Source organism: Myxine glutinosa, chromosome 9, assembly GCF_964187855.1.
Source record: "Myxine glutinosa chromosome 9, kmMyxGlut1.1, whole genome shotgun sequence".
Classification (NCBI taxonomy): domain Eukaryota; kingdom Metazoa; phylum Chordata; class Myxini; order Myxiniformes; family Myxinidae; genus Myxine; species Myxine glutinosa.
Genome location: NC_136269.1, coordinates 53,701,007 through 53,709,351, shown reverse-complemented (window position 1 = coordinate 53,709,351; position 8,345 = coordinate 53,701,007). Strand labels below are relative to the sequence as shown.

Genomic DNA, 8,345 nt, shown 5'->3' with positions numbered 1-8,345 from the left:
GTGTGTAATAAAAGTTTTGCACGGCATAAATTCACCTTTCCTGAGTGGAATCAAAATGGTCAATAGAGTGTGTGTGCTGCTTGTTGTTTTTGTGTTTCTGAGGAACAGAGATGGCTGGTTTCATGTCCTGGTTGAATGTGATGACGTGTGCATTGTGTGGTGGGTGTAGATTCCCTTAGGTGGTGTGCATGCATGCATGAGTGTGGTGTTGGGGACCGAGCGCTGTTTTTTGCTCACCTTATCCAGCTGGTTGTACCATCCAGTTTTTGCCATTTGTGTCAGAGGTGCGTATTGTGTGGCTATGTCCATATCCTTCCGGTATGATAGACCTGAGACTCGTCCTGGAGGTGGGGTTGCTGTCTTTATCAAAAACTCTCTTCCTCACTCTCCCTGCACTGCCCTCGCTCCACCTCACCCCCAGGAGTACCTCTTTCAACAGCGTGAAGCTGAGCTAGGTGTGAGGCAGGAGCACCAGCCCAGAGGGGAAAGCAGTATTCCATTGAGCTGCGGATGAAAGCCTTGTATGTGGCGAGGAGCTCAGGTGTGCCAAGGAAGGCCTTCGCACGACGGAGAATGCCCAGTCGGCATGCCTACTGTGTGTCCGCATAGTCAGAACACCTTCTGGGCTCTTGACATGCCGTGCTTCCAGTATCTATCTGTGTCATTTGTTCGACGTCGGTCGAGGATGCGGGTCCCATCAAATTCAAATTTGTGGCCAGATTGCACGCAATGACGAGCTATGGCTGACTGTGTCACATTTCCAGCCTTACTGCTCTATCATGTTCATCTAGCCTTTGTTTCAAATTTATTTCACTTTCACAAATGTAGAATTGGTCACAGTCTTTGCATGATGAATGGTAAACAACTCCAAATATTGTGCACTTATTGTGCACCTGTTAATATTGTGCACTTCAGTTTTGAAATGACATTGCAGATGGTGTGCAGAGGCTTGTAGGCCACACCAATCCGTGCACTGTGTACTGTCTTGCCAATCCTTTCAGAAAGACCCAGGTAGTACGGCAGTATACACTTTCAAGCATGTCTGGCTCTTTCCGTTCTATCAGTTTTGGTTCTTTCAGGGTAGGGATCAGGACTCCAACTAATCCTAACTTATATCCCTTTGCTGTACCCATTTTTGAGTAGGACCCCTCTAACTAATCTAATTTATTTAATTGCATTGGCTTTGGAAGATGACACAGCCCATGCCCGAGCTGCCAAGGCTCGTGCTGCATTGTGTTTGTGGGTGATTGGGTTGCAGGAATTAAAACGCAGTAAAATCTGTTGGCGTGGATTAGTTTCCTGTAAACCAAAATCTTTTGTGGTAGCCATCAGGCTTTCGGTAAACCTCCACATTCAAAAGGCCATTTTTATTTTCTTTTTCAATTTCATTTGTAATGCTAATGCTGGGAAATACCCGGCCAAGTTGCCCAAGAAGGTGGTCTACCATGTCTAAGCGCACAATGATGTATCCATGAATCTGTTCCAGCATCATGGGAGCCAATTCTCATGAGACTCAAATATCCTTTCCTAATTTGTCAATAGTGTGTATCATCATAGATGAAGATTGTGCTATTTAGGCACATGTTCAGCAGGCTGGCATCATCCTCAGGTGCTAATTGACTGCTCTGACAAGCTATTATCCAATCCTTAGCATGTTTCAACCGATTGAGCATGACACTCACCTCCAGAGTGACGGGGTTATTGGTGAAGAGTGAGACCACATTAAAAGATACCATCGTCTCATCGTCTTGGATTTTCACCTCTATTATCCTCTCGACATTTACCACTGTTCTTCATTGTTTTATTGGTCTTCCCTGCAAGTTTGCCAATGATGCATGATAAGAAGCCAGACAGTCGGTAAGACTGAGCGGTAAGTAGGTAAGCATTGGGTAAGTCGGTAGGTCGGTAAGCAAAGGACGCATTGGGTCTCAGAGGGACATAGAGCCAATTATAATGCTGGTTGCTGGTTTCTCAGCCTGCCTGCTCTCTCAAACGATCCTATAGAGCAGGGGTTCCCAACCTTTTTTGTGTTATGGCCCCCTTGGCTCCCAGAGCACATCCCCAGCACTCCCTGCCTTTCGCGGAGGTCGAGCGGCGGAGCGCGTGTAAGCAGGCTAGGGGTGTCTGGGGGCGTGCCCCCCAGAAAATTTTGATTTCTAGATGCTCTTTGGTGCATTCTGAGAGGTGTTTTTTCCTTAAATTGGCTATTTTGTTTGTATGAGAATTGGTAAATTATTACACAGAAAATGAAGAATTCCGAGTAGCCAACATGAACATTTAGTTCCATAGTTTTTTTCTGTTCCTTATTGGCTCCAAACGACATCGTTTTTGGAAGAAGCAAACAAAGCAACGCTGCTCAAATGATGCATGTTTGATATGAGATTTTAATATTATCAGTCACATCACTATGGACAGCATAAAATAGAACTTTCACACAAGAAAACTATGAAAAGGTACCATCTCGCGTCAAGAATATGTAACGTCAAGAATACCAAGTCAAGAATATGTGAAAACTAGAAACCTCTGTTGTGTCTGTATTTAACGCAGTGTGTTATAATCTCACAAAAAGAAACTCAATTCGACAACAACTCAGGTCATCAAAACTAGGGACGCGGTGCATGCACCATAAAAGTGAATTAAAAACTCAGTGGGATGGCTGAAATTGCATTTTAGCTACCAATTGGGGTATCCGTGGTTGAGTCACAGTCAGGGCACAGTGGAGGTCATCTTCAATGTGGAGCCAATTACGCTGTTTCGATTGGATATTCAACAGCGTGGAAAATCCCGCTTTGCAGAGATAAGTAGACGAGAATGGCATAAGCACCCGGATAGCTATCTGGCTGATATTAGGGTAGCGACCCATTCCCACCCAAAACTCCGTCAAGCTCTTCTCTTCGAATGTGTCTTTGGCAACTGAATCGTTTCAGAGATCCAGGAATTCATCTTGCATTGCCTCCAGCATGCTCTCCATGCAAAGGTTGACGGAAGAAGGATTCCTCACAATTTTTGCCTCATTGTCATCTAAATCAGGAAAATACTCATGAAATTATAGCTCCAGTGACTGCAGATGCTCAAGAATGTCATTTTTCAGTACGGGATCAAGCTCTTTTCCCATGCTGTCTTGCAATTCAGACATTCTTTTGAACATAGCAATGTTTCCTGTGTTCACTTTCCTGCGCCAGTTTTAGAGTTTGGCAACAAATCCTCTGAGATGATCGTGGAAAAGAATAATATTAGTCGCTCTTCTTTGGAGCTTGAGGTTCAGCTGGTTCTGCTGCACGAAAATGTCAGCAAGATAAGCAAGTCGTTCATTCCACAATTCTTCGTCATAATGATGCAAGAGGTCATGTTACCCTTGAAGATTCAAGAAATGTTTGACTTCCGCACGAAGTTCAAAGACGCGGTTCAGAACATTCACTTTCGAAAGCCAGCGTACAGCAGTATAGTACAGCAACGTTTCATGTTCCGCGTTCATGTCTTTGCACAGCTCCTTGAACATTCGGGTGTTGAGAGCCCCTGCCTTGATGTAGTTAACAATCTTGATTATGACTTCAAGAACTTTCTTCAATGAGAGAGGGAGAGTCTTACAAGCCAGGGCATAGCGATGAATCATACAGTGGGTTGCTTTCACTTGTGGTGCCAGCATCTTCACTTTTGCTTGGAATCCGGATTTGGAACCAAGCATGGCAGGAGCACCGTCAGTACAGACACTGCATACATTCTCCCACTGAATTCCTCCCGCATCGAAGAACAACTTCATTTTTTTCCATGACGTCGTTAGCTTTTGTCGTTGTTTCCAGGGCACTGCAGAACAAGATTTCTTCCTTGATATCATCTCCCTTGACATAGCGAACGAATGCCAGTAGCTGGGAGCAGGAACTAACATCGGTCGATTCATCAAGTTGAAAAGAAAACAAGCCGAAAGGCGCCGCCTTAATCTCATTGATGATCTGTTGTTTCACATCTTCCGACATGTCACGGATGCGACGCTGCACTGTGTTATTCGATAAAGACACCTGTTGTGAAAATCACCCAAATCCACAACTCGTCCCATAGATAGGTTTAATTTCAATTAGATCGTATCATCATCCTGTAAAATACACCATGCAACATGTATGTCAGGATCAAGGCATCATATGAGAAAGATTGGATATATCAGTCAATGCAAGCAAGCCTAGAATATAAGTGGGTACGTATCATTCAATTCTACATGTCATTGTATAAAGTCGCAGGAGTGGCCTCGAGTCGCGGACGTCCCGAGGTCTTATAGACACCGCCCAGTGGTTTAAGTGAGCGTCACACCTGGGTTCAACTTACATTTTCACCACATTCTCCCCGCCGTTAGAACTATGCTGCCACTAGGCAGGAAGCGAGCGCGCGTCAGCATTAATGGGTAGAGGAAGTCATTATATCATTATTAGGGTGTCAAAGAAATATCCCTATTGATTCTTGTCTTTACGCCATTGTGTTATGTTTCGCACACTGTCAAAGCGTCTTTAGGGCTTCCTGGAAAGCGCTATACGAAACAAATCCATTATCAGTAGTACAGGTCAGTCGGTCCATCCGTAGAGGTCAGTGTGGCGAATTACCCTGCCAGCACAGGTTCGGAAACTACCGGGTACGACGTCCCCAAATCCGGAGTCCCCTGCTTCGGAGTAGCCGCTGGAGGCAGGTGTCGGAGGGGCACCTCAGTGCCCTCACCGCTTCAGGCAGGGGTGTATCAGGCGAAGGGAGGGACGGCAGATGTTCTCTAGGCGCACTCATAGCCTGGTTAGCAAATATGTCCGATACTGGCAGACGATGAGCCTGTGGGTCACAATAGTCTAGTCTCACAGGCCTATGTGCTGGATAAGGTGTACCTTGTCGAAGAGCGAATGTCCATTCGTCGCAATGCAACGCATTTCAGGCAGATGTGTCGATGTAGAAGATGTGTAAACCAGTAAGCCATGTCTATTCGTCGCAGGGCAACACATTACAGGAAGATGTGTCGATGTGGAAGATGTGTAAATCAGTAAGCCTCTTTACAGTAAGCTGTAACAGTAAGTAAGATTACATGACAGGAGGCTATGGCAGTGTAAGTCAATTACAGTAAGTCTGTACCGGCCTAGGAGTTGTAACAGTAAGTAAGATTACATGACAGGAGGCCATTATAGTAAGTCCATTACAGTAAGTCTGTACCTGCCTTGGCTCCCAAGGGTACAGGGTCGATCCACATTAGATCCATGTCATGGAATTGCCGAGGGAGAGAACCGACGAGAGCCATAACGAGAGTTACGCGATACCCCGGAGTCCCCCTGTTTTGAAATCACGAGACTCGAGCGCTCTCTGACGGCAGCGCGTACGAATTACAAGCTCCGGCAAATAGTTTCAAGCAAAACGTTTGCCACGAGTGCCCTCCGTAGGCTGCCCGAACGACCGGCATGGCTGATTACGACGACGCACAAAACGACCGGAACGCGCCTCCCCAGCGGAGCGTGCAGAACCTCCGCGATGCATACGGCAATCCCATCCTGCAGTACAGCGCTCGGAGGATCGGAGAAAACCGGCTTTACCGGCTGCCGAGAGAACGTCCCGGATGGACGACAAAAACGACCGAAACGCGCCTCTCCAGCGAAGCGCGCAGAACCTCCGGGATGCATATGGCAATCCTGTCCTGCTGTACAGCGCGCGGAGGATCGGAGAAGATCGGCTATACCGGCTACCGAGAGGATGCCCCGGATGGAAGGATTGTCCCTTTCAAAGCGAATTGAACTGTCCCATTCACAAACCGAGAGAGAGTCCCGGCTGGACAAACCTTGTTTGTCCCAGCGTTGTCCCGGATGGATTGTCTAGATGTCGAGATGATTGCCATGCTAGATGTCCCGAATGGATTGGCCATCCACGGATGTCCGACCGATCCATCCATTCAACGCCTTCATTGCATGGCACGGATCCAGCCGGACCGCGGATGGATCGACCATCCACGGACGCAAAGACTCAGAGACCCAAAGACAGCCATCGCCCCGGATGGACTGTCCATCCATGCTAGATGTCCCGGATGGATTGACCATCCACGGATGTCCGACCAATCCATCCATTCAACGCCTTCATTGAATGGCTCGGATCGACCATCCATGGACTCAAAGACTCACTCAAAGACACAAAGACTCACTCAAAGACACAAAGACAGCCATGGACGTCATCCTGGGTCCCCACAAGGGGCGAGGGGGGAGTCGTTATACCGGACGGCATCCGGGCGAGCAACAATAACCTCCAGGGATCCCACCCCCACCCCCCCCCCCCCCCCCCCCCACCGAGGTTGCAGCAGCGCGCTGCATTCCGAAGTCAGACGACCTTCACAGTCTGGGTCAGTCTGAGTCACAGTCAGTCTGGGGCAGAGGGAAAATGGAATCAGACGAGGCGTCTCGCAGTCTCGAAATGTGCGTAGATACGAGCCAAGAGCTCTGTCCGATAAATCAACAAGCCCAGAGTCAAGGGCGAGCAGGCAGTACGGTGCCCCCGTTACTTGCGCAGGTGACAAGGGAGTCGGGCGCGACGCTCAATGTCACCATTTCACGAGGTCACCGTGTACTCCCTAAATGGCGCGGGCGCGCGACCTTGAGGTAGCGCCGCGTTACGTAGTTTACGTCGTTTACGTAAAGGACATTTGGTACGTAGTTTACCAAGGTACATGGAAATGTAAACGAATCCCCGATGAGATCGCGTGAAGCACGCAATTACGTTAATGATGCCGTAGAGCAAACGCGTGATTAGTCGGTGACGTCATCAATTGGTTCGGGCAGAGTTTGTCCGGGATTGAAGCGGGGGAATAGCGGCCGCAGTGCGGTAGTTATCAACGGTATCTAGCATGATACGATACATCACGCCAACACAAATCACATTTCACAAATCACATTTCACAAATCCCCGAGTGCCGTGAACCCCTTAGAACCCTTTAAGATTGTTTATTAAGGTTATGACAGCGGAAGATGATGAAAGTTTAGGAAGACCATGCTCGGCAAGTCCCCGAGTGGAGCCAAACGAGCCTCACGCGTTGAGGCGAGTCCGGGCAGCGGTGTTCGCCGGCCTCGCTGAGAAGCCATGCGTAGGTGGGATTCCGACCAGCAGCAACGGGGCCACAGAGTAGTGCCAGCAAGGGGAATCGCATGCGCTTTGTGTGAAGAAGGGGTCCATCCAGCGAAGATGCGGCGCGCGCGACTGGCGCATCGTGCCTAGTGAGGATGCCATCCAGCGCGTGATTGATGGTGCAGCGCGTGATTTGTGCGTGAGGAGGTGATTCCGAGCAGCGATCGGAATCGCAGGCCTCCCAGAGTATTAGCACGCGATGGGTGCAGTGCACGATGATTCGCGCGGAGGTGATTCCACCGAGCAGCCGGAGGGAGCCGGCCGTGTGAGGCACAGCGTGATTCTGACGAGCAGTGCGTGATTCGCACGGAGGGGGTGGTTCCACCGAGCAGCGAGGGGATTCGCGTGGAGGAGGTGATTCCACCGAGCAGCCGGAGTGAGCCGGCCGTGTGAGGCACGGCGTGATTCCGACGAGCAGTGCGCGATTCGCGCGGAGGAGGTGGTTCCACCGAGAAGCGAGTGGTCAGGGTGAGCCGGCCGTGTGAGGCACGGCGTGATTCCGACGAGCAGTGCACGATTCGCGCGGAGGAGATGGTTCCACCGAGAAGCGAGTGGTCAGGGTGAGCCGGCCGTGTGAGGCACGGCGTGATTCCGACGAGCAGTGCGCGATTCGCGTGGAGGAGGTGGTTCCACCGAGAAGCGAGTGGTCAGGGTGAGCCGGCCGTGTGAGGCACGGCGTGATCCCGACGAGCAGGGCGCGATCCGCGCGGAGGAGGCGATTCCACCGAGTAGCGAGTGGTCGGAGTGTGCCGGCCGTGTGGAGGCATGGCCGACATGGGAGTCGTGATCACTCGCGTGGGAATCTCATCTCGGGCCGAGGCACGCAAATCTTGGATGATTCTCTCGGACGGAGCCGTTAGCGTTTCGAGCAACCGAGGCTAGACTCGTACCTTCGGCGCCAAGCGGGTCCGTCGTTCCGACGGGGTTGCGGCCCAGGACATTTCCCAGTGGCCTCCTTCCGCAGGCGCCTTGCCGGAGTCCGTCATGCCTGCTCCGGCGTCCGGGCCCCAGGAGAGCAGTTCGCGCTTTGACGGCGCGGTTCCGCAAAATGCTTGCGCTTCCGGTCCCATCGAGGTAGACCGGCGGCGAGAGTAGTCGGAGCTCCGTAGCTGGAGCTAGCTCGACGGGTCCTCCGCCGGTCATTCTTCTCCGAGGTGGGCCTCGCAGGAGCGCGGAGAATGTCGGGAACGCTCGTCTGTGATCTGCGTTCATCCGGCCAT

At 50.5% G+C, this 8,345-nt stretch overlaps 1 pseudogene; it reads right to left on the bottom strand.

The window, feature by feature from the left end:
- Positions 1-3,349: 3,349 nt before the first annotated feature.
- LOC144893716 (protein FAM200C-like) lies at positions 3,350-7,082 on the bottom strand (annotated as a pseudogene).
- Between the last annotated feature and the right edge of the window lie 1,263 nt (positions 7,083-8,345).